The 27902-nt window shown below is 40.8% G+C and overlaps 1 protein-coding gene across 2 annotated transcripts in view; it reads right to left on the reverse strand.

Annotated features, from left to right (window-relative positions):
• Nucleotides 1–24426, reverse strand: part of sgcd (sarcoglycan, delta (dystrophin-associated glycoprotein)) — a 413854-nt gene extending 389428 nt beyond the window's left edge. For both annotated transcript variants that reach the window (XM_025910688.1, XM_013276741.3), the window contains exon 1: nucleotides 23617–24426. The gene's annotated coding sequence lies outside the window, so the exon portion shown is untranslated. The remainder of the gene's footprint in view (nucleotides 1–23616) is intronic.
• Between the last annotated feature and the right edge of the window lie 3476 nt (nucleotides 24427–27902).

Here is a 27902-nt window from a genome sequence, read left to right on the forward strand (position 1 = left end):
AAAAATCACATTGAGTCCTTAAGTTAAAATAGGTAATTTGCCTTTATTTTGTAACATTTAAGAGTAAATTGCCTGTAGTACCAACATGTGATAAATGCACGGAAAGGGATTTTTACAAGCTTCACAATCAGATACACACAGACACACAAAACTGAAGCCAGAAAGACTTTTTGTGTCTTGCCTCTTCCATTTAGCAGAGAACAAAAGCACCTCTTGAGCCCACAAAGGAGCAGCAAAAACGGAGGATTGTGGGCAATCTGCTGCTCTGCAGCTAAAAAGGTTTGCTGACACGCAGCAATAGAAAAACCCTACTTGTAAGAGTGCAAGGACAAAGCAGATGTTCACCCTGACCCTGACGGGTCTGATGCCACATGACAGGAAGCTGCCACAATGCTGCACATTAAGTACACTTCATCAGACAAGAGCCTGACATAATGTATCACCATTAACTGGGACTACAGTTTGATATCAGCGACAGGAGGAGCTTCTTCAGCGCTGAGGAGCGGCAGAAGCAACTACGGCTACGATCCTCAACATCTGGAGGAACAGAGAAAAAGACAAAGGATCTGAGAAGTCTTTCTAAGGTAAGAGACAGAGGCAGGATTGAAACGCTTTTTCTCCACTTTGAGGCAAAAAAATAGAAACGATGCCTCCTGGATGTTTTCATACCCGTATGCCAGCAGGACTACCTTGACGGCAGCATCGAAACTTGACTTGTGCTGCATATAGTTACACATCTCTATGGCTATGACAAAAATAATTAAGATTCAAACCCAACTAGGTCCTAATGAAGCTTTTGATTGAGTTGAATAAGGAAGATTTGTGTGGAGGATCAAAATAGAGAAAGATTAAAATATCTCCCACCATGCCGGCTCACCGGTGCTCTAATGTCAATCAACTAAAGAAGCTAAAGGTTTAACCCACAGCTCCGAATGACAGAACTGGAAAACAAATGTAGAAAGAAATAAAGAAATAAGTTGTTTTGAGGGAAATAAATGAGAGAAGGTGGGGCGGGGTTGCTGTGTTTGGTTTCAGTAACATCAGTGGCTGTGTGTGAAATAAAAAGTCCTCCTGTACTTGGAGTATAAATGGTGTTAGCAAAAGAAACTGCCATTGGGGATGTTTGATTATGTATTAGCTTAACGCAAAGTGTAAGGGAACACACATTAGGGAGGGATTAAACGCATAAATAACTTACTGTACCTTCCAGGGGTGTTTGTACAGCATTTAGTTATGCGGGTAGTAAATGTTTCACTGCAACATTTCACACAAACATATACATTTTTCAGAACCGATTTGCATTAGTCAGACCTTAAAAGGAGGGCCAGGGCGTCGGTTTTGACCAGGAAGGGGCAAATGTTCTGTGCCTTTGCCAGTTTCAGCCACTCTTCTCCTCAAGATATCGTGAGTGTGGCCAAGCGGCCAGCTAAAATCCACAAGAGACATAAGAGTCATTACACAGGACCAGCTGTGGCTTACTCACTCTGGCATAGGCCCCGATCTGCTTGGTTTGGGCTTGATTAGCATGAATATTGTGGGCTTAGATGTAGAGAGAAAAATATACACTACATGGACGAATTTCAATATACTTTTATTTACAATGCTAATTCATAATAGCAGTCACTTCAAGACGCTTTATATTGTAAAGGCCCTACAATATTACAGAATCAGATAATCAACTCTCAGAAAGCACTTTGGTGACAGTGGAAAGGAAAAACTTCCTTTTAGCAGGAAGTAGGAACAGGAAGCCATTTCTCATGCTCTGGATCAACAGCTGTCCTTTTCTTTATTAATTTGAAATTTATTTTTTTTGCCAGCACAATCTGGACACACAGATTGTGCTGGCCTTATTCAATCCTTTGGTTTCTTCCTCGAGTGCCTGTTGCATTGAACTAAGAGAGTAGCAGAAGAATCGTCCAAAGCTCATTCCTCGTTTATTTCCCCCACACAGATTTTCCGAAGCCTGATCGAGGATGAACCTCCGTCACAATAAAGCCATACACTATTTTTACATATCCCATCACTCCTTTGTTCAAAGGAGTAAATTAATTTGATGCTCTCGCTCTCAAAATTCAACACCTGTCTTTTGGGTTTGTTTCAGTTGAGGAAGTGAAGTCTTTCCATTTCTACACACGGCACAATGACAGTGACTTTAAGCGCACTGTGAAGTTTATGCGACATCTCCTCCATTGGTGGTGTTTACAGTGCCATGTGACTGACGGAAGCTGGAGATACCCCCCCTCCCTTCACTGACCTCAATTAGAAAACTATTTGGTGTGAAACTCTCCGTGCACTTGTGGACTTTTTCAGAATTGTCCATTTTTCATCTCCCTTGCCTCCCCCCTCCATCCCCGTCTGGATCTTTTAATTTACACAAGCCATCCTTGCAAAGTGCGGAATTAAGAAAATGAAAAATTAGGTAGTCATTAGTCAAAGCAGCCATCCATTCAACAGGTTAATATGACCATCACTCATACAGTCAATATTAGCTTACAATACTGCTAGCCTCTGCAATTCAGGTCGCGGGTCCCTGCGGCTGACACTGCCCTCTGGTAAACAATGAGACACACACACAGGCGTAAGAGCAAAGCATGCATTTACACACATCTCCACCGTAAAAATAAATAATTAAAAGTACACAGATGCATTACCACTGATCCATGACAAAAGACCATTCATACTCACATTGCACTCAGTAAGAAACAGTTTACTGTGTGGCTCCGTTGCCCATTAAAAATAAAGAAAGAGTAAAAAAAAAAGCAGCTTCATTTCTGACGGACATTATATTTCACTCCGCCGAAACGTTCTTCTGCTGGGAACATCTGCATTAAAATGATAGGCGGTGTTATTGTGCACTTGTAGCCATGCGCCAGAGGCACTTGTGCTTAGCCAGTTACAGAGAGGAATTCAGTGGCCGGCGTCAGGAGATGGAAATCAAATAATGAATAAATTTTACATCCTGACTCATTTAATTTTCTCCCCGGCTCAGGGAAAGCGAGTCTTGTCTGGAAGCCAGTGGTGATTTCCTCTTTCATGTAAAACGCCATGGAACGTTAAAGTGCATAAATAAATACACACAACAACTGCAAGTACACACTCTTATTCACTCATAAGTAAAAGCCTGTACATTAAAGCATATCTGCTCACAGAGATGATTTGGTTGAGCTCCCCCAAAGAATATGGAATTATTGGACATGCATGACAGTGGCTTGTAGAAACTACAAAATGAAATCATTTATCACTACAGCTTTTTTCCAAACTGAACAATGATTGAAAAGTGCCTAAATGAATATATTTACAGCTATTGTGTTGCACTAATACGCAAAACACGCGATGTTTACAGAGTATGTCTTCTTTGGTTCTCCACTGTGGAAAAACAACACGCCATGGAGCCGGTGCCTTACAGCAGCGGTAAAAGCGGTTTACTTGAAATGAAACAAAGCCCAGCGGGGGAGCATGAGCACCAATAACCCTGATGGATAAACAGGGAACACAACAAGAGCTCAAACTGCATCAAAATAAAAACTCAAGCTGTCACAGCCTTACCTTTACCCTTTCTATAACTCAGTTATTTGGCTAAGACACGATTTAAAGCACACAAGAGTCCTGGATGAAAAGGTGCATGTGCTAACGTTGTGAAATTTAATGTGTCTGTTAGACTGTGGGTAGCAGAAAGAAAACAAGAATGAAGGCGAGTGCTACAACTGATAAGACCCACTGTTGTTGCAGTTCAAGCTCAACCCTAGACAAAAGCAAGCAAGAGAGCAATATTTATTTATAGAGTGCAGACAAGAGAGTCCAAGGGGGCTCTCCAGAAAATCTAAAGCAATGCAAAATTTAAACAAGAACAAACAGCCATGAAATACGAGGCCTTCAATTGTAAAGAAGACAGGAAATTTATACAAAGAAAGAACGAAAAACAGCACTATAAAAAAAAACTGGGTTCGAGAGCACTAGCAGAATCAAAATGCAAAAGTGTTTCTCAAGTATCCAAGTAGACAGCGAGAGCACTCGGGCACAAAAGCTCAGTCACCATGCAGCATTTCGATGTTTGTTCCAATAAATTCTGAATGTTCAAATTAATGCGTGAAACATGCTTCAGCAGGAAATCTGCGTCAACATAACCTCCCAGATATGTAACTGCACTTTGGGTCGACACAGTGACTTGAATGGGGTGACAGGCTGCGGTGCAGGGTTAAGAGGGGCTTCCAGTTACATCTTGAGTTCGGACGTAGAAAAGTCTAAATCAGGCTTAACCGTGTGAGTGATGAGTTCGGCTACAAACAAGGGAGTCCGTATACCAGGAAGGAGGGAAAGAAGGAAGGAAGGAAGTTTATTCAGACCCCAAGGTTAATCAATATTCAAAGCAAAAGGTGAGAGAGGGTGACTTTAAAGGTTTTGTTCAGGCTGCAGGCAAAACATGTTTCTACAGTCTGTTCTCCAGAGCACACACGTGTAGTCTGCCTCAACTACTGCAAACACTCTGTCAGAATCACAGTCAGAATAGTTTATTAATCCCAGAGGAAATTACATAAATGCACCAGGGATGTGGATGCCTTGAAAGCACTCGTGTTGTAAGAGTTGATGCTGTGACATCTTTAGAGACATGGCATTCAAAGAACGCTGGAATCTACAAGAAGAAAAATGAAGGCAGTTTAAACCTTACTTAAGAAGTTTATACAAAGATTCACATCAAATCTAAAATAAAACAACAACAAAACATGTCCCTGTGATTATGTTAATTTAGATCATGCTTCAAAATGAGTACACAGAGGTTTTCTCAAGTTGCTGTTAAACGCTCTAAGACATGGAGAAGAAATCTAGCAGCCACTGTGTCTGAAACACCGGATCTGTAGAAACTTGGTTGAAATTTCATTTCAGATCATCATTAAAATGTAGTTTTATTCCATATTTTATTCTAAAGTTGTGGATACAATCTAGATTTGCCAAATAACTAACACAGACTAGCAGGCTGAACAAAGTGACTCTATGACGAGAGCACAGTTGAAAAGGACATGACGCCAGACTTCTGAGAACTGAGAGGGAAAAATAGTCACAAACAGCAACTTTTCTAATCCATGTGCTATGTTTATTCTTAAATTCTGAACCAGAGCCCTCTCTACCATTGACTGATGAACTACAAATAATGAGGAGCCATTTCCTCCCAATCAATTGTGCCCACAGTCCAACTGTAGAGAGACTGGGGTGAGTCAGGTCTGTCCTGTCAGAGCTCTAGAACAACATGTATGATGAGGCCCTCTGACTCCTTGAAGCCACATATAATTGGATTCTTGTTCGTTTTCTACACTTTTACCATCGGTCTCCTTCATTATCTCTCTCTCAACTTCAGCTTTCTGCCTTTCACTTTGACCAGCCTCCTCTCTCATCTTCTCACCGTCCTGTCATTCTCTGCAGTTTTCCTCATCTTCCCTTTATTTTCTCTTTTTTCCTTCCATCTCCGATGTTCTACTTCGTCGACTTCTTCGAGTTTGTCTCTTATTTTCTGCCTTTTGAACTCCTCTTTCACTCTCTCCTCTCTCACTCTGCCCTTCATTCACTCTTTCTGAAACAATACCATTCTGGCATTCATGCAGTCCAAAATCTCTTGGCGCACTGGTTATGCAATCCTCCCGCCCTTGTGTGAACGCACCGGCTGCTTCAGTGTCGTGTCTTAGAGCCACCAGAGCTTAACTTCAGAGTCAGAAACCACTTTGGAAAATAATAAAAATACAGTTTAAGTATGTTTTTGCTTTGTTCAGCAATCGTGTCCCCTTGAGCTTGTCAATAAAATTCCTCGATGAATGATGAGCTTTAACAGCCAGTTAGCAAAGTGGTCATTTTTCAATGCCTTGTTTCAAGGTTCACCAATCATATACATTATACAACCTATCAGCAAGGCACCTCTGCCCTTAACCAAGGTGACGAATGTCTTGATTTACTACAATCAATAGCTCATCAGAATTATTCACCCCCTTTCGACAAACAAATCAATGCATATTCGTTAGCCGCGTGCCAACATCGAGCACCTCGAAGGAGCTTGCTTGTTAGTCAGAGTGCTAAAAGAGGTGTGCTGGACTCTGTTTTTCTATAATCAGTATTTAATCCATAACAATGTTGCTAGAATTTTGTGCAGAGTTCTCCAAGAATCATCAGAAATCAAAGATGAGCGTTAATATCTGTGAATTAGCATAAACTATTATGTATAGCATTACCTTATTTGCTTCTTATGCAGAACTTTTCTACTCAGCTTGCACAGTCAACATTAAACAACACGCCTCATTTGCTTAAGCACTTTTTTCCTGTTTAAGAGCCTTCGATTTAACAAAGCAATGCTTTTTTTTATTTTGAAAGGTCAGTAGCTCTTACACCATCCCACATGTTTTTATAAAAACAAGCACAGTTATGAAAAATGTAACAAATGTATTCTTTCATTAGAAAGAGTGATGCTTAAGGAAATACAGAAATCAGATTGCACAGACGTGGTTTTGAAATGGCTCCAACACCTTAGCAGATTTTTTCCCGATGGGTTCCAGATGATACTAGTCACTAGTTTCAAATCTAAATTAATGCAACATTTTCATTTAAAGTCAGGACATGCTTTAGAGATTCACTCCTAAATGGTTATGGCCACCTGGTTATGTGTGGCTGACCCACACCCTTTTCACATCTTTTTTTTTTTTTTTTGCCAGTCCCGTTTGGTTCTTTTGCCATCAGAATTATTGTCTAAAGGCGAAGAAAGATGCCCAACGGATTTACTTTACTAAATGGACCATCCCAGCCTTGCCGTAATGGTCTATTTGATTCACCTTTTATTGTTTATTTTATTTTATTTTATTTTCACTTGCTAAATACGGGACAGACTTGACTGGGGAAAAGAAAGGGGAGAAAGAAAGAGGGAAAGAAAAACTGCGGGGAAGAGGGACGGTGATAAAGGGCAAAAAACAAAAACCAACAAAATAAGCAGACAAAAAATACATATATCGATCACCTGGATCACCTGTTGAAAAGGAAAAAAGAGAAAACAAGCAGAAGAAAAAAAAAAGAGCAACATAATAAACAACATCACGATGATCTATGGGAATATAACAGTAAATACTAAATATAAAACATTATTGTGCAGCACGTAAGATCGACAGCGCACAGTGTGCTTTGAGGTAAGAGCCAAAAAGGGTGTAGTTTGTGTGTGTGATCACCCGTGTGTACACCTGTGAGCATGGACGCGCTTGTATTTAAAAGGTTCCTTCATGTAATGATCTGCTAGAGGGTGTGGGGGGCCACAGCCCCGTCCTCCAGGGCATGAAGCAGGTATGGAGGAGATCAAGACTCCAGACATCCAGAGGCCCTCAGAACACAAGAGACCAAGGAAGACCAACAGAGGGGCAGCCGCGCCACTATCCCAGAAAGAGCTGAGGAGAGTCCCAGATGAGGGGTCACTCAGCAGCCGCGGAGCAGAAGCCAGGGGGGTTGCAGTGACGTGCCCGTGGGCTCCGCCGGCAGCCAGCTGTACCAGAGTGACCGAGCCCCAGGCCGAGAGGCTAAGGGCACCCCACCCCCGAAGTGGCCCTAGCGAGCCCCAGGCTCCAGGCCCCAAGAAGCAGGCACCAAGGAGTGAGCCGGTGTGTACCTGGACGCCCATCCCCGGACACAAAGAACCACCAACGCACCGATGTCTGAGGGCGTCTGCCACTGGCAGGGGAAGTGGTGGGGGGAGATGGGCCTCCAAACCTTGGAGGGCCTGAGATGTCCCCAGAGAGGTGGCATCTGATACCCAACCTGACATATAGAGACAGACATACAGGCACACACAGATACAAACATCCATTCCCACCCTCATGCTCTCATAAGCAATTACTCAACACTCACCCAATGTGGAGACAGACACAAAGAGACACTGTACACACAATCACTCCTTTTCACATCTTGGCTCATGTGATTAGACACATGATCAATAGTGGGTCAACGAGCCTCTTAAGGGACAACTTCCACTAGTGCTTAAAATCTGGAATCTCCCCCATTTGGTCTTAGAACTGAAGAAGCTTCTCGGATGAGAGATGAAACGTAATGAATTCCTGCTGCTTTGCTTTCAAAGCTCCTTAGAAGCTCCTGGGCAACAGGTTTGGGAGCACATTTGACTTTGTTTGGGTAGGTGTGTCAAAAATGTCACACAATAAGAAACTATGCGTATGAAAGGAACTTGAATACCATAAGGGCATTGCTTAGATACCATGGTGTCAAAGCACCACCATTTACACCCTGAAAAATCCTACAATAATGGTGCTAAAATTGTGTGCACGCTTTTGAAAGTAGTCTTGATTCAGGAGCTGAGGTCTGGATCATATATAAGATTGAAAATATTTGAATTGCCAAGTTCTTTGTGGTGAATAATGACACAGGAGCAACTCATAAAGACTATTTAGTAATTAATTTAAGAAAGAGTGCATGTGCACTTCCTCTCTACAAGTACAGCTAGAATCTAAATCTTTGGGAAATTATTGGCAGATGCTTGAATCCAGTGTGACAAAGGCAATAGAAACATGGCGGGAAAACCACACCCACTTTAACCAAATACTGGTGACCTTTAACACGAGGCCTCTTTGTGAGAAAATGAGGTGTTTGTAAACTTCATTACTAAAGTCATGAGCAGTGTTGGTCAAGTTACTTGAAAATAGTAATTAGCTACTAATTATGGATTACTTCTCTAAGAAAGAAATCCTGTTACTTTACTGACTACTTATTTTCAAAAGTAATTAGTTACTTTCTTACTTTGTTACTTTTTAAAAACATGATGCACAACCTGAATACGTATTAAAGCAATAGACCTTTCAGCCCATATTCCATCATATCAAATGTAATCAAATGGAAAAGTCTCTTTTTAAAAACTGTTTTGTGAGTTTTAATCTTTTAATTTTATGCACATTGCATCAAGGAAAAATTAAATTATATGCAAGTCTCTGACCGGAAGAAATTTGTTTAAGATTTAAACCTATTTTCTGCATATTCCAGCATATAAAATAAAATGTTTGTGTTTACACTCACTCTTTCAAATAGCTTCAAGTAAAACACAGCAAAAAATACATAAAGTCAAAGATTCAGCGGCACTAAGTCCTGTCACTCTTAAATCTTTTGTCACCTGTTTAGCAGGAGTGGGGCGGGTGGAGGTTTGCCCGGTGCAGCAGCGGTCATGCGAGTCGGGGGATCCGGGGGTTTCTCTGTGAATTTCACTTTCCCGTGGTAGCGTGCTCCCTCAGATTTGAAGTTAAATTTTTCACTGTAGAAAGAAGTTTTCTTCCCACACAGAATGTACAGCGGACCATAAAGTTTTTGTCAGTTTTCACAGAGTTACTTGGAAAAAGTAATCAGATTACAGTAACGTGTTACTGCCCATCTCTGGTCATGAGCACGTGTGAAAGATCAAACTGAGATCTAAACTCTCACACAGCTGACCTGCCATGTTTCTGTTCACTCTGCAAACACTGAACTGTAAATCTGAACTAGTATTTTAAGGACAAGTTCAACAGAGTGTGAGTGAGACAGGTGGGGCACAGTGACACAGTTTTACATGTTGCTACTGACATCATTCAACTTTAAAGAAAGAAACACGTTTTCAGCAGGGATCACCATGAAAAGTTGATGAAGTTAACTTTATCTCGGAAAAGCAACATCAGCAGCTGCCAATTGTCTGAACGGAAGTTGAGTCATGAATTATCCACACAGGTGCAGGTGTGTTGGTGCCAAAAAAAAGAGAAAAAACAAAACAAAAGAAATGAGTGCAGATGGTTCTGCGCACACACAAATACCTTTTTCAGTATAATTTTATAAAACAACAACATCGTCCTGCCCTCAGTTCATCCTGCAGCCACACAACAGAAAAGAGACTTTAAAAACTTACTTGTTGGTTTTCTGTTGGTCCTGAAGGGAAGTTACTCACTCAAAAATAAGGCTCATCTAATATCAAAGGGAACTCAGTCTTTTCCTTATTTTAGGTCTTCTGTTACAATAGTCAGTGGTCACATTAAACATTCCCAAAGTATTGCAGGGTATCACAAAGTAATCTGTTCTGATTGCTCTGAACACTCAGACCTTTTTGCTACTCTCACCTCTGAGCTCAGACAGCACACATTTCCTCTAACATGGTCAGCACACAGGTTCACCCACCTCTTCCTCAAAACTTGTTGTTCATGAGGGGCAGCCAATCACAGGGGCCAGCCTGTGTCAATAGTCTAATCCATATAATACTACATTCTGCCATTTCTAAATGGTACTCTATAACTCAGAAAATGATTTTGTTAAATAGGTTTTTCATTTCCCTGACCCGAGTCATTCCATCTCAAATCATCACATTTGTTAGAACATTTTCTGCTAAAAATAATTGCCAGAAAAATTTCATGGTTCAAAATCAGGACATAGACGATTGATGTGAAAATTTTGCTTCATATTTTTAAATTATTTTCAAGATAGATTTCCAGACCCCTTTTTTTGCACACTGAAGTCTGGCTTGAAAGGAGGTGAAACACTTGAGATGGTTGAGATGAATTCAGGAGCTGCAGCATTGAAAGAGAAATCAGGACCGTTTTCAGCTATGAACTGTGCAAAGTCTAAAAGGTAAAATATGGAGCAAACCGAAAGAGACGCTCAATTTGAATTACTTCCATTCATGTCATTCTGTCAAAAACAAAGGTTGTAAAATCAGAAGGGTTTCATTTTTAGTTATATTTATCTCAGGTTTACTGTAGACATCTACAGTAAACCTCCAAAATCTGCAGTCCCCCTATTGGCCACTTGAAGCTGGCTTTAGAAGACGGTCAGTTCCCTGGTTTGCTCAGGCTCCCATGATGACATGTCCGACTTCAGAGCAGAAATGAGCACTTTTACAGCCCACACTGCCTAATGTGTGGACCTCATATGAGCCCAAGAACAGATGACACTTTTTCCACAGAAAGGCGACTCCCTTCACAGGACTTTAAACCACTTGTGTTTACCGCAACTCCACTGTAAAATGTATGAAAGCAAACAGCTTCATCTTTGTGCAGTTTCACTCGTCATCGAATCTATTTGCTCTTCTTATGCAATGCTCCCTCAACACTTAGCCTGTCTGTTCACGCCTGTCTCCTCCACGCAGAGTTTACTAACCTTCGGATGGACCGTTTGTTGACTTTTGTTTTTCTCTGCCTGACAAATCAGGTCCTCGGAGGACTCAAACTCTTGACTGAAAGCGAAAAGTTCCATGTCGCTGAGGCAGGCCTGTCATCACCGCTCAGCTGCACCATGAGACAAAGCTATTCACGGAGCAGACAGGAGATGGGAGAGAGTTGTCGGAGACCTGAGACTGCCATGCTTTTAGTAACAGATTTGGACACAGACAGGCATGGGAGCAAAGCATGCATTTACACACATCTCCACATTAAAAATACATATATACACACACACACACACACACACACACATATACATATATACATATATATATATATATATATATATAAAAAACACACACACACACACACACACACACACACACACACACACATATTGTCCTCAAGGTAAGCACAATCAAGCTCCATCTGTCAGCAGAAACATAAAATCCTGTGTTTTTATTTGAGATTCATTTATTTTTCCTCTTTCAAGCATTAAATATTCATGTGAAGCCAGATTTTACTGTTTGCTTTCTAACATTTAGCTTCAAGCATCCAGTTTTCACGCATTTGTCTGCACTGCATTAATAATGTAAAAAGAAACAGCCATTACTACTCAGTTCCCACAAACACCTTGTTTTGAAAATGGCATAAATACTAATAATTTGCATTCGTCACATATTTAAACCTTTTTTTAAATCCACACACTTCCTTAATATTCTGAAAATCATCTGAAACTTCACCGGCAGCTAGAGCTTGAACCCTCTTTTCTGGACTACATTACTTTGTAACGTTTTTCTCTTTCATTGTTTTTATTACTTAACAAAAAATGACATGAAAGTTATACTGAAGTTTGCTGCACACGTAGTGTCACTGCTGTAAATCACCTGCAGCAGGGTTTCTTTTGCAGTGTGACGTGCTAAACTGTATTGTCATTTCCGTCTCCTGTAATGACTGAGTTGTCGATGCCAGACTGCAAAACACGTTTGGAACTGTACCACAATCAATATCCATCTGCATACTATGAGACGTGATGGTGATGGCATTTCAGAAGCACACCTGAACTTTTCTTTTTGGAACTGGGAATACAGCAAAAAGTCCTGTTAATTCTGTGTCCCAGACCTTTGGCTTCTTGAAAAGTCTGCAATAGGTTATCTGGTGAGCAGATAAGGTCAGCGGTTCAATTCCTGGCTTCTCCATTCTGAGATAAGGTAATGAACCCCAGGTTTCCTTCAATGCATGCACTGGGGTATGAGTATGAATGTTGGTTAAATCACAGAGGCATAGAAAAAGGTCTTGTATGTGAAGGAGGCTCAAATAGAGTGAAGGAGGGCTCTAAATAAGTGCCAGTCCATACTGTAAGCCAGCCCAGGGTTTCTCAGTCTAGCTATGAGCAGGTTCACATAAATGTAGCTGTGTTGGAAACATATGACCAACCATAGAGATGGATAAGATAAAATCATTTTAGAAAAACATGAAGTGCTTAAATAGATATCACAGGCTGAAAACAACAGCTGGCGCAGACAAAAACAGCAACGTTGGAAAGTGTGTGAGAAAAATGGGCTGTAGGAATGTGTGCGAGCATTAAGCATTTTGGGGAGTAAGACTGGGAATGTGCTACTATTTTAATAGAGTTTAGCCTCCGTGAAGCCATGAAAGAAAGCCAGCAAAAATGTGTGACTGAAATTTAACAGACTAATCAGTATCACAGCTCTTATCATTAAGACACTGGTGTAATCCATCAGATTCTCCTGGTGTACCCGGGAGAATCTGTTGGATCACAGTTGTTATTCCATTAAATTAAAGTTCAGATGTGTGGAAGTACTGTTAAGCCCAGATGGTGTTTCGGGGGTCTGAGAGCAAATAAAGAATAAAAATAAAAACTGAATTTAAATGTAGGCTTAGACTGCGTGTCAATTTTATATGAAGTCAGCAAGTACAAATAAATGTACTTGTACTTATAGTACTTATAGAATAATAAACTGTTTTAAATCATTTGCAGGCAATCACGTCAAGTCAAGTCAAGTTTATTTATAAAGCACATTTAAAAACAACCAAGGCTGACCAAAGTGCTGTACAATAAAATACAAATATAAAATACTATAAAACACAGGTACATAAAATACCTCACTACTTATAGTGCTACGTAGCATTATAGCATTATGCCGATGATACACTAATACTCATTACAACAAAATACCACAAAACAACATCATCACTCTCATCTCAAAATATAGCCGAACAGTTGTTACTCAACTTACATGACATTTAGAACCAGTTCGGTAACATAAAAGTTTGTTTGTTAGTACCTGTGGATTAATAGAGAGGACACCAAAGTTAGCATCTTGCTCAAGCCGGAGCTCATTTATTTCTGAGCTGCGCGTGCACAGAGCCTATTGCTAGAGTCTCTCTGGTAGTTCCACGGCAATGCACGAGCACCATCCACTGGCATAATGAAATATAACCATGGTCTGGCAACACATAACGATGTCAAAATAATTCACAATAATAAACAAAAAATAAGGGGGTAATTGGTTTTCTTACAAAAATAAACATGTAGCTCTACGGGGTTAATGATGAGGAGGAGACGGAGAGAAACTCTCTTCCCTGAGTACAGCTACAGAACCCACTTTCTGAAACGGACCCTGCTCACCATTCACCGACAATTCTGAGCTAACAAGTTGCATGTTATTCTTGGATGTGCTTGTAGGACCGGATTTAAAATAGCATGACAAACATATACCTGTTAAAGCCAAACAGTATCATCAACGTAGCCCGGAGAACATTTGCTAATAAGATGCAGTTAGCTAAGTCAGCTGTCTCATCGTAGCAAAAAAAAGGCAGCACCTACCGTTCTTTATGCAACTTCAAATGTCGGACAAAGTTGGAAGTTGTTCCATCTCCGTCTGTAATTCTCTTCTTGCATATTTTGCATGTTGCATTTCGTTTTTTGTTGACTACTTCGTAGTTTGTGTAGCCGAAAGAAATTTCTCTTGGGAGCATTTTTGGCTCGAGCGTTTTTTTGTTTTTTTTTTTGTTTTTTTAAAAAATCTGGTTCATTTGATTGGCTGTGCTACAGCTCACGCTCACGTACATACGGAGTGTGGTAAGAATGAATGAATGAATAAAGTGAATTAATGGTCCGCACTTTTTATATAATATGTATGTTAAATTTTAGATTTGGGTAAAATATCAAGTCTTTTCAAGTAAACAGGTTCAAGTCCAATTCAAGTCCCAAGTCACTGGTGTAAAAGTCCAAGTCAAGTCACAAGTCTTACAACCTTTTTTCAAGTCAAGTCTAAAGTCATAAAATTAATGACTCGAGTCTGACTCGAGTCCAAGTCATGTGACTCGAGTCCACACCTCTGGATAAAACAATAAATTAAAACAATAGGTTAAACCTTGCTAAAAGCCAATGAAAAGAGGTGAGTTTTAAGAGCAGTTTTAAAAGTTCCTAGGCTTGTGGAGAATCTGATGTGGGGGGGGGTAAACTGTTCCACAGTCTGGGTGCAGCCACAGCAAAAGCCCTCTCTCCCCTAGTCTTTAATCTGTACCTGGGAACATCTAAAAGCATCAAGTCTGCTGACCTCAAAGATCTGCTGGGGCAGTAAATGCTAAGAAGCTCTGCCAGGTAAAGAGGTGCAGAACCGTTAAGAACCTTAAAAACCAGCAGTAAAATTTTAAAATCAATCCTAAAAGCAACTGGGAGCCAGAGGAGAGAGCAGAGGACCGGAGTGATGTGGTCTCTCTTTTTGGAACCGGTCAGCATGCGAGCAGCAGCGTTCTGCACCAGTTGGAGGCGATGCAGACAGGAACGATCTAAACCAGCATAAAGGGAGTTACAGTAGTCCAGCCGTGAAGTAATAAAAGCATGGACCACCCTTTCTAGATCGTTCCTGCACAGGTAGGACTTGACTTTAGCTAAAATCCGTAGGTGATAAAAAGATCCCTTGACTACGGAGCTGATTTGTTTATCAAATTTAAAAGCACTGTCAAAAATAACACCGAGGCTCTTAATGAAGGAAGTACATTCAGAAGTTAGGGGTCCCATAAAATCAAAGGAAGGGTTGGGGTCTTTAGGAAGCCCAAACACAATGACTTCAGTTTTACTTTCATTTAGATGTAGAAAGTTAAGAGCCATCCAAGTCTTAACGTCAGACAGACAGGAGAATAACGGCTATATGTAATAAAGCAAGAATAAAGTTTCTTCTAAGAATTATTATTTGTCAATTCCCTTCATCAGGAAAAAAAAAAGCAATTGGACACTTTTAAAAGAAAAAAAACTTTATTAAATGTATTAAATTAATTTATTACTTGCACAGTAAAGTCTGGCGACTTTCCAGGAACAGTGGTGATAGTGTTCCAGAGAATTAACCCGTCAGTAGGCAGTGATTTTATACCCGCTGATCTGTAACCTTGAACATAACCTGTTCTGGAGTGGGTCAGAGTTACAGCATTGGTTACTATGGTGATATACTTTGAACCAAAAACAAACAAACAAACAAACAAAAAAAAACCCCACACATTCATAACACTGAAAACACGGAGCCGATCCTGACGTTGCCTCTCTGAGCCTGAAGTATAACAGCATTGTTCAGACAATGCAATCAAATTTTAAATCTGGAATTCCTTTTGTGGTTTAACAATAAGAACAGTTGCCATATTATTAAAATGATTATTAATTGAGACCAGTGTGCCCAACAAAACAGGAATACTATTTGTTTTCTGGCCATCATTAAAGATGTTACTTAAAGTTAAACATAAGTGAGTTTAAAACATTATTTCATGTTAGTTATGTGATTAGATTTGTGTGTTATGGCTGACAGTTTAACAACATAAGAATTTTATTGATTTGCCAAAGTTTAAATGGTCCATCTTCTCCTTGTTTGCCACCTGAGCACTACTTAAGTTTCCTTTAGAAAAGATGACTTTGTAATCGAGCCCTCCTGAGCTCTGAAAATCCCTGCATGCAAATCTCAGGCAGGGACAGATCTCTAGTTGGTATCTATTCTTACAACCTGCTTCTATCATGTGACTTTTTCTCAACATTGTTTGCAACATTAATTTTGAATGCTTGACTATAAATATAAGTAGTAAAATACAAGTACTCTCAGTCGGTCTCAGATGAGGCAGTGTCAGGCTTGAGCGTGCAAACATCCAGCTGTTTCCTGGTTGCAGTCTATACCAGCGCAGATGTGCACACACACACACACACACACACACACACACACACACAAACACAAAAGAGCAGTGGGGGGGTTTGAGACATTAAATTTTGACCAGTGGTGGGAGGGTTAACTCTGAATGAATGAGAATGCTCTTCACAAGCCCGGAGGGTCCTGCAGGCTCCCACTTGACTTCACACACTACACACTGAATCAATACCTCTTTGATTATTACTTGTTTACAAAGGCAGTGTGGGTTGCTGGACCATTGCACTGGATTGCATTAGAATGTGCAGGTGTTCACTTTATTATGTACACTTATTTTGGTGGCAAATTGAAATAAATATCACAAGAAGCAGCTGACAATGGAATGCAGTCCATAATTTTTAAATGGACTACATCATTTGTGCCCCTGTTGATATTACAATCTTGCAATCCTCCTACCTTCCAACAAAATGGATCCACATCCAGAAGTTGTTTTAAAGGCTTGTACACATCTTCAAAGCAAATCTATTGACCTGCTTTGTTCTGCTTTTTCCTTCCTCTCACCATCTTCCCACTTTGTGCACATGGCTTCACACTGCTGACATCAAATATACGTGATGCCCTGACAATTAGTGAGGACTGTTGCAGGGTAATTAGTGGAAAAGGAAGTAAGCCTCCAATTTCCTTTAGCCCCCTAGAGAGCATCGATGGGCATAGACACTCATGCATGAACACATGTACACCAAGAAAAACACAAATACACATAGATTTGTTGAACAGTGCTGACAAACAGAAATAGTCCTTCAATTCAGAGAGGGTGTAGTCTTTGCAATGCTGTATGGTGCTATGGTATGGGGCTTATTAGTTGCAGGGCTGGAGTAGTAACATATACTAATACTAGTACTAATAATACATATCAAAGCAGGGGAGAGCAAAATGTCAGAAGACAGAGAAAGAGCAGTGACACTGAAAACGGACAAAATGCCACAAGGAAAAACAAGCCAGAAAAGAAGAAAACTGCTAAAGATGTAAAGTAATAAAGAATGGGCACAAATGGCATTTTTACTAACCTACCCTACCTTATGCTATCTTTACAGTGGCTGTAATCAGTGTTTTATAATAAAGCTATATCAAACGTGAAAGGGGTCTCCCATCACGATGAAGCTAGTGAGAATTATCAGCAGAATTTGCAGCTCCTCTCTGCTTTATGGAGCTTTATATCAAGTTTCAGCTCATTGTTTTGCTGTTCAGTCTGTAAATTTACCGCTATAGTTCACTCAGACTACGCTCATAACATTTTTCAGCTACAACAGACAGACTTTTTCAGCAAAAATAAGCTCTTAAAACTCACTGCGCTCTACCTGCTTAGCACCAAATGGCAGACGGGGACATTTAGCAGCAAAAGAGCCAAACGCTTCACTAACGAGTAAGCAGAGAGCAAAAAAGGACTGGATGACATTCAGATTGAGAAGTACACTATATTGCCAAAAGTGTTTGCTTGTCTGTCTTCACATACATATGAATTTAAGTGACATCCCATTCTTAATCCATATGGTTTAATATGATGATGTCAGCCCACTTTTTGCAGCTATAACAGCTTCAAATCATCCGGGAAAACATTCTAGAAGGTTTAGGAGTGTTTATGGGAATTTTTGGACATGGAGGCCTGACTCGCAGGATCCACTAATTCATCCCAGAGGTTTTCTATCGGGTTGAGGTCAGGACTCTGTGCAGGCCAGTCTAGTTCTTCCACACCAAACTCACTTATCCATCTCTATGGACCTTTTTTGTGCACTGTTAGAGGAAGAGGCCATCACCAAACTGTTTCAACAACAAACTGCACCCAATGTGTGCTTGCTTTGATGAATTACTACATTATGTAGTTTTTTATATATACACCTGTGTTCCAATTCAAGGTAGAGCATTGTTCTGTGCTTTAAATGTATTTATTTATTCATTTTTTATCAACACAATAACAATCTTGAATTTTATTACAGAAAACAAGCACTAAAAAACTATAAAGAAAAAGAGGTAGACAGATGTTATGACTTATTGTTTTACCTGTTGAGCTGCCATATATACACACTTATTAATTAGGGGTAACATAATGGCTGCACTGATCTGTTTGTGTCATCACACAGTTAGCAATTTGCATGAACATGAATCCTGTGCAACTGGTCCATCACAGCTGCTGAGCAATCTTTGTCATAAACCCAAGTTATTTTGCACCAGTTGTTACTTTCATATTTTGTATTTATTATTGTTACTAATGTTCACTGTTCTTAGAAAAGCTTCACAAATATGGTACAATACTGGAAATAACTGGCAGTGCACAACTGTGCACATAAAAATACATTATCTATCCATCTGTTGACACACACACACACACACACACACACACGCGTATGTGTCCCAAGGCTAAACAAGGACACTAAAGGCTGTCATCAGACCACTAAAATGAGTTGATTTGTTTAAGGTGTCGTGATGCTGAAGGACGCGGAAGGTTGTCCTCTGGCACCAAATCAGCTTTTAGGTGTTGTCCTCTGAGGTCTAATGTAGTTATGCATCACGTGATCATATGCTGTGCACGCGTGTGTGTATAATTGGTGTGCATACAGGCTAGCATTTCTACCTTAAGTAATCCTTGAGTGATTGCTGGGTTAGAGGGGAGCCGTGGGAAGAAACAGCTCAGCGCCTCTTCTGCTCTAATGCAGTATTCATCACTACACCTTTCCCAAAATTTATTATTCATGTTTCTTTACCAGCTGTCATGTCCAAGTGACCCATATCATAGTGCCGGCTTCTGACGGGAACACTGTTGTTGTCTGCTCTTGATCAGCACCTGCAGTCCCCCACTGTTCCTATAAATCCCTCCCTTTATTCTGTCTTGCTCTTTCAACAATTTTCTGCCTTGTCATCTCTCACCTTCCCGTCCTCCTCCACTAGTGTCGTCTGTTTCCTTTTACTGTCTGTTGTTTCTCATAAATGTCTCAGGGGAAATGACAAAAACAATTCAAACTTTAGCACAAAACATGATGTGTGTCTGTGAAACCATTGGTTGTGGTAGAATATGCCCTGGTTCAAGTCTCTGCATTAGCCGGTTCTTTAGTGTAATAAATGTCAAAAATATTAATCAGCACAATAAATCAAAGGCTATCAGAAGGGCAGAAGATGTAATTTGTTCTGTTACTTTTTTCAAACATAACTTGTAAAACTAAGATTTAGCTCTTTTTTGTCTAACGACAAACAATTTTTGCTGTGATTTCAAATATGTTGTTGCTCTGCAGTCACATAGTGAAATTCTGAAAGCTTAAAAGCAGATACATACACTATAAAGAAAAACCATGAAATGTAGCATAGTACACGGGATGTAATGGCAGACATTAATATGTGTATTTTGATAGAAAAAATTAAAAGAAAACTACTTAAAAGTAGACTTGTGAGGCTGCAGAGCTCTGTGTGCACACTGCTGAGTAAAGAGACACTGCACTTTTACATCCCACACTGTAAAGCACTGTTTGTGCTCGCTGCAGTTTTCATTATGTGTGACTGAAAAGTTGCTATTATTTTGAGCAATTATACTCTCTTCCTCTCTGAAGCTCCAAGTTAAGTTCCACATTGAAAGAGCAACAGAAAACCAGAACTCTGAAGGTCTCAAAGACAGAGACGCAGCTTTGACACCTAGCTCATAGCTTTGCACAACCCACTTCCACCAAATATATGTTTATTCTGGTAACATCTCCCTCTGCTATTCCGATTAAATTAACCCTCTCGTTGTCAACTATCACAGCAATATCAAAAACGAGATGCCTTTTTTCAGCATTAAATAATAGCGCAAACAGCAGTAAATTGCCTGCCGCAAACCATTAGTAAATCTGGTGCTCGGCCAGAACGAAATCGATGTTGACACAGCAGATAATTGTCACACGCTGACATCATTAAATTACAAATCATGAGATCTTTCAAGTGGGATCTGCAGCCATAAGTGACCATGTGTGAGCGTTTATTCATTTACAGTTAGTATGAAGATGTAAAATGCTTGTACGATATAACAGGACAAAGAGGCTATTCCGAAAGTGAGACGGTTACTATATTTATATATAAGCTTCCCCTTTTATGGTGACATAATCAGTGATGGCTTGCATGAGTAATCACAGAGCTGACAGCTGGATGTATGTTGCTGTAATTAAGGCTAGAATTTCAACATATTATTCACTACGTTGAGTTTTTAAATACAAGACAGCTGAGTCAAAAAAAGGCTGTTACTAGACAGTCATAGAAGAAGAAAATTACATTCGAAAATAGTAAATTTATAGTAAAAAATTCATTAGCCTTCACAAGAACTGGCTCAAAGTTAAGGTCCAATTCAATTTACTTTTATTTATATAGCGCCAAATCACAGCAACAGTCATTGCAAGGTGCTTGGTGACAGTGGGAAGGAAAAACTCCCTTTTAATAGGAAGAAACCTCCAGCAGAACCAGGCTCAGAGAGGAGTAGCCTCTGACCAGCTTGGAGTGATCGGAGGAGATCAAGACAAAAGACATGCAGGGGAAGAGAGACAGAAATTAATAATATGTAATGATTAAATGCAGAGAGGTGTATAAAGACACAGTTAGTGAAAAGGTGAGTGAAGAAGAAACACTCAGTGCATTATGGGAAGCCCACAGGAGCGCAGACCAATGGCAACCTAACTAAGGGATGGTCACCTGATTCAGCACCAACAACAAGATTTAGTTCAGTTGTTAAAACAATATTCATATTTAGAAATGAAACCACAAAAAAATAAAATTTATTTATCTTGATAAACTGCCCTGAGCCATCCCGCTCCCACCATGTGTTAATAGACCTCTCTGCACTGAATCATACTTGTTATTAGTCTCTGTCTCTCTTCCACAGTATGTCTTCCATCCTGTCTTCCTTCTCTCACCCCAACCGGTCGCAGCAGATGGCCCCGCCCCTCCCTGAGCCTGGTTCTGCCGGAGGTTTCTTCCTGTTAAAAGGGAGTTTTTCCTTCCCACTGTCGCCAGAGTGCTTGATTGCTGGGTTTTTCTCTGTATGTATTATTGTAGGGTCTACCTTACAATATAAAGTGCCTCAAGGCGACTGTTGTTGTGATTTGGCGCTATATAAATAAAACTGAATTGAAATGAACCATACATGCAGTCCCCATCACTGCGCCTTACCAAATTAAATTACTACAAACTAATAAAGAACCAAAGACTGACTCATTTCATAAAAACAACGCAAGCACACATTTAGTTTTTGACCAGTTTTTCATATATAGAGCATTAAAATCTGCATGAATTACAAATGATTCAGCTCTGTAGGAACTTTTGTGTTATTTTGCACATTGTCTTATGATGTGGTAACAATTTCTTGTTTTCATTGACTTGCAGATATTTCAGTCACATTCTTCAACTCACTGGGACATTTAGAGATTTACTAGGAAATTGGGAGAGTTTTTGCAATAGTCGGTGATGAAAGTCAATCAGATATTCATATGGACTGGTCTCAGCAGTGCTGCTAGCAGTTGTGTTGTCTGAACTGCCATTAGTACTAACCGTGCCAATAATAAAGGGCTGTCACTTCACAGCACCCACTCGCTCGACAGCGAGTGATTCGTGTTAACGCTCACTGAAAGTACGAGTTTGTTCAGTGAAGACGACTTCCAGTTACTTGGGATACCTTTGTTTTCTTTAAAACATGTCGAACGCTTTTCTTGTAAGAGACATTATGAGCGCTTTGATGATGGTGAAGAGCACTTTCGTTCCACCACTTTTACTTTATCTACCACCGACATGTATTGCTCTCATCTGCAGCCTTCGATGTGCTTTTTAAAAAAAGTGCGATTCAGACAGGGTTGTAGGAAAGGATGCGAGTAATCTCTGATGAGCTCTCCAGAAGAGCCAAAACAAATATGCACACAGAAAATGACAGATTTCTAAGAGATGATAAACTGCACGCCAGCAAGAAGTTTGCAGTCGTTTCAAACCCAACAATCTGACCAGAACACCAAATCATTTGCTTGCTTGGACGTGTTTTGCAGGGTGGACGTCCTTTGATTGAGAGAAGACTCTGCTGTTACTATTTACAGATACACACATTTTCAGGAGCTTTGAGGACTTTCAGCATTATGGCTCAAAGCACTCAAGATATTCAATTTTTATGGTATGTACGCTAGATGGACCGTAAATGCATCTGACTATTCTTGGAGCCGATGAGCCAGCAGGTTATATCCCATATTCAACAAAAGCAGTTCAATCTAGTCAACATATCCACCAAGAAAGCCCGAAGAGCAACGATCCAAGGACTACAGGGGACTATGGAATGCAGTCTCCCTTTGGATTTCTATACGGAGACATGGTCCAGTGACACCACCACAAGAGGGAACACACTAGTGCCAAATTTTAGACTTACAGTATCGAATCCTCTCTCTGTGAAAAATGCTGCTTAATTCAGCTGAAGTTGGCACACACTCTGAAACTGAACAGACTGTACAGCGAACCCCTGAATGCAATTACCCCACATCTGTGTTTCCATATACAGACGCCACACAGTAATTCTATCCGACAGAAACTAACCTAGGCATTACTGAATATTTTAGAGTACTTTGCATATAACCTGGATACCAAGTAGATCCCTACATGCAGGAGGAAGGTCCATGTCCAATACCAAATACACGTACCACTTCAAATAAGTGCTAAGCATGTCGATGCGAGCCACTAAGTAATTCTGCTGTAAAGGTGTAGCCAGAATAAGCCAATAGAAATCAGCAGAAGAGATTCTGATATCTAAGATGTGAAAAAATGAAAAAGTATACCCACAAACTTGAGCTGGCTGGTTTTTAGGAAGGACAACAAGTATAATATAATGAACCTTGCGCTCTAAAAAAGGATTCAATATACTCGAAATACCTGCAGCTCATCTCTAATTCCTGTGCACTCACACCAGCAGACAGATCATGACAAACTCTCTGCTTCTAGAAATCCACTTAACACGAAACACCTCTGGCTTCTCAGCTGCAGTGCCATTCATTTCTGCTGAGCAGAAACACGGCGAGAGCCACACTGCTACAGACAGTGGATGATGCAGATAGTAGTAAACAGGACAGAGTGCCAGCCCCGACTAATGACAGAAAGCTGGGGCAAGCCCAATAGTGGACTCAGCTTCTGGTGAAAATTAGCTCTGGAAGACTACAAAGTAACCCAGCAAAGCAAAAACAGAATCTGCCACATCACCGAGACTGAGCCGTTTCTCTCCAAAGTGCAGAATCAAGGTTGCTGAGGATGAGCAGGCTAGAGTAAGCCACATAGTAAAGTAATAGCAGCCTTACCTCTTAGTCAGATGCCAAAATCGCAGGCTTGGGAAGTCAGAAAATCATAGAGCTGGTTAAGCAGCTACAGGAATTCTCAGCTGGTCAGAAGGAAACTCTTAGGATCCGATTTCTTCTGTTATTTTGGGGATAATCTCTTTAGTTTAGAGGCTGGAGTCCAGCAGCAGCAGCAGCAGACGGCTCATTTCCATGTGCAACACAGGTGCCTCTGACATGCTTCTTCTTCCCTTCAGGGGACCGGGGCGCCTCAGACTGCGATCTGGCCGGGGCAAAGAAGTGGATAAGAGTATTGACAGCTGAAGTAGTAATATTCCTGTCGGCGCAAAGAACTGATCATCCTTCTGTGTGAATTAAAGCGGAGACGAAGAAGATCCAGTGCACCAGAGCCGCAGAGCGCACAGCCGGCGCAGCACACTCTCTGTCGCTTAAATCCCCCCAAAATGGGCTGATGCTGGGCAGAAGGCAGGCAGATCAACACAGCGCAGAGAGAAGAGGTGCTGTTGCATCAACATTGCTCTGAGTCTAGTTTTCTGTTTGTTTAAATGGGGAAAAAAACCCTGGAAAAAATCACCAAAAGAGCTCCAACAGAATCACCACCGGCATCATCTCCTCTCCGGGGCTTCCTCAAGTCTGCACGGGACCGATGTGACTGAGACAGACAGAGAGAGAGAAAGAAAGAGTGAAAGTGTGCGCATGCATGCATATATGTGTATGTGTGCGCGCGCAATACAGGAGGACAGGCGGAGAGAAGAGAGCGGAGAGCTGCGAACAGGCAGGAGGCTGCGAGCGCAAGTGGAGCCAGAGAGCGATGTGAGAGGAGAGGATGCTCAGAGGAGGAGGAGGAGGAAGGTTGAGGGGGAGATGCCTGGAAGAGAGAAAGTGAGAGAGAAAGTGAGCAGAGGGGAGGGAGAGAGAGAGGGAGCTGCTTGCACCGTCAGTGACTACATTAACAGAACTGAGTAGGTGGAGTTTTCCTTGCAGTAGCGGAGCGGGGATCATGGTTTGAAACAGAGAGAGAACAAAAAAAAAAAAAAAAGAGTGACACACGAGAGAGGATGCAGAGAAGAGGCCGAGTTCTAAAATCACTGACAGGGGGAAGAATCAGGGTGTTTAAAAGGTTAAAGAAACCTGAGAGGAGGGATTCTCTCCCAAAGCAAAATGGAATTTGTGCACAGAGTGGAGGTGCTGGTGTCTGCTGGGGGTTGGCAGAGTCCTCCACCTGCAGTGAAGCTGGCACCCCGACAGCCCGCCTCTTGCCAGGGGTCATAAACATTGATTAGAATATTTAAAGACGCACGCGCTCACGCACGGGAAGGAAACACGTGGGCACTTTAAGACCCTGGCGTAGGCACACACACACACGATACACCAGGAACGTATATTTACACAGCTGCACTGTATAAACTTTATTTATAGACTTCTTTCAGCCTTCTCTTTATTTGGATATGGATTTCACTTTATTGCCCATTTTGTGTTCCGTCTTTAATTTTTTTGACTTTATAGACATATTTATGTGTTTGATCATGTATTTACACATTTCATATAGACCACTTTGTGCTCATTGCAGATTGTGTTGTAACTGTAGGGAATGTGTGTGAAGCACTGTAGTATTTTTCCATGCAGATGCGCTGTTTCCTGTCAACACATTCTCATGTTAGGGGACCGGTTTCTGTCAGGGTCAAGCAGTAAAACTCACTATTCCTTCAGCTCTCCATAGAGTGCCATGTTAAAATGCCTTCAGCCATGAAAATAACAGTTTCCTCTTAAAGTCGTAAAAAATAAAATCCTTCCATTCTGATACTTTCCAGGCCTAAAATCAGGAGTATGGTTCACTTGATTGACAAATATAGTGGCCTGAAGTTGTTGTCCCCCCTCTCGGCAGTCACCAAAATGACTCCTCACTCCTCATTTACATGCAATTGAGGTCAAGCTGGCTTCCTGTGAATCTAACAGCATGACTCAGTATTTATGGAAGATCTTGAAAGACTCTGAGAGTAGCCATTGTTGCTCTACAGTGAAGATAAATATTCAGGGTGCTGAATCTATTCCTTATGTCCAATATTTCTAGAAGCACATTTTGCTGGATTACTTTCATGTGCAAAGTGATGTTGTTTGAAAATGAGCCACCAATAGAAGTTTTGATTTGTTGGCTGTCATTGGTTTGTCGGTGTCCAATACTGGGAAACAAAGTGATATCAGCAGGTAAGACTCTTCTGTGTATGGAGTAAGAAGGTCCACATTTGAGGCTGGAGATGGTGGTGGTTGAATGATTGTATGTGTTCATCATTCATCATTTCCACACTTCCCAGTCGCCGTCTGCGTAACCAACCATGCTATGCACCCTGCTAGTGAATTTCAAGCATCAAGGTGCCAACTTCTAATCTCCCTGAAGAGATGAAGTTTAAGGCATGCAATGCATCTAGCATGATTTAATGCCTCTGGGAAAATCCGCCAAAAAAAAAAAAAAAAAAAAAGAAGCTTTGAATGCAGCTTTTGCCGATCAAAAGTGAAAATGGATTCTGTGGAGCTCATTTTGCACCCAAGATGTTTTTAGAGAACTATTTGTGTGCATAAAGAGAACATTTGAAGGCTGGAAGCAGACTGCCTGGATGACGTGTTCATCCAATCAGGTGCAGGTCAGAGTTTGTCATCACTGACACCTGCTGTCCTCCTACAGCCACACTCTGCTAGAAGCTAACTCAATGAGCATCTTCCTTTTGTGACAGCATGAACCCGGTGCATACATACCAGTGGACACCTACCATTTATCAGCCAGGACACCAGGAGCTTTCTGTTTTGCACTTCATCATCACACATTCTTCTTTTCCTTGAATTTGCTGATTAGGTTTAGTCACAAAACACTACTTGGTCTATTACTTCTGTAGGTAAAAACACAAGCTTCCACCACAATTTGATTTATGACGGTTGCCCGGTCTATTTAAATGGACGAGGTGCATACGCGATGAGATGTGAGTGACAGATCTGCACTAAAGCTGAAACTGGTTGGGTCACGGCACAGACAAAGCAATGTTATTCAACACTGAGAATGAAAATGGGATCGTTTTTGCTTTTCCTTTGGCATGCACTTGAATTTAGTGTATTAAAAATATGTATGCACAAAATTGCCTCCTCAGGTGACATTTCAAAGTTGAAAATGCTATCCTGTTAGTGCTCTGAAGTAGAAAAGCAATGCTTGTAATGCACCTTTGACATTTCTGCGCTTGCAAAAACATGCAAGTACAATATGTGCTTTTATTTGTGTAGGTGTCATTCTAAAATGAGCACAATATATACGCCCCACTGCGCACACACACACACACACACAGAGCGAGATACACAATTGCTTAAAGAGCAAAATTTTCCACAACTATACACACATACATTGCACCTGAAATACACACACCTAATTTGCTGAGAAAGCTTTTTGCGCTGATGCAATCAATACTTGTTATGAAAATAATACTGGCCTGTTTGTTAAGTGATGGAAGGTTAAGGGGAAAAAAAAAAGAGAAAAAACACTGTACATAAATTCTTTTCATTGTAGAGGCACATTTATCAAAATCTGTTTTTCTTCTTCTTTGGTTGAGTGCAGCAAACAGCATGTCTGAGCAGCGCATGCAATTATAAAGACATGCTTCTGTAAGCAGGCGTCTATATTAGCAGCTGGAAAGCCAGCTTACTGCCACTGAAGACTGAGAGCGTCTCAGGACACAGTTTATGGTCAAATGAAGAGGATAATTATAGGTGACCTTTGCCAATAGCAATTAAAATAAACTGTTTTGTCCCTAATTTTGAGCTTAAGTAAGGGATGGGTTAGCTCAGTGGTTCCCAAACTTTTTTTGCCAGGCCCCCCTTTTTTACAAGAAAAATGTTCGCGCCCCCCACCACCTAACCCCCCCGCACAAACGCATCCTCCAAACACACACACCCATATTTTGTTTACAAACTCCATTGCGGTTTATTTCACACCTCAAACATTTAGTAAACAATTAAGCAAATACAAGTAATCTGCAACAAATTACAGGTAGTAAGAAAATATACTACTAACTCTTTTACGCTGCGTCCACACCTACACGGGTATTTTTGAAAACTCAGCTGTTTCTATGCGTTTGGGCTTTTCGTGAACACGTAAACGGCGTTGCGATTCACCGAAAACGGAGATTATTTAAAACTCCTTTTTTGCGTTTACGTGTGGACGAGGATTACAGAGTTCGTCACGCAACGTCAAAGGTATGTGCCTCTTTTCACGTCACGCTGTGCGCCACGTTATTGTTTACATGAAATGA

This window comes from Oreochromis niloticus, linkage group LG10, assembly GCF_001858045.2.
Source record: "Oreochromis niloticus isolate F11D_XX linkage group LG10, O_niloticus_UMD_NMBU, whole genome shotgun sequence".
NCBI classification, from domain to species: Eukaryota; Metazoa; Chordata; class Actinopteri; order Cichliformes; family Cichlidae; genus Oreochromis; species Oreochromis niloticus.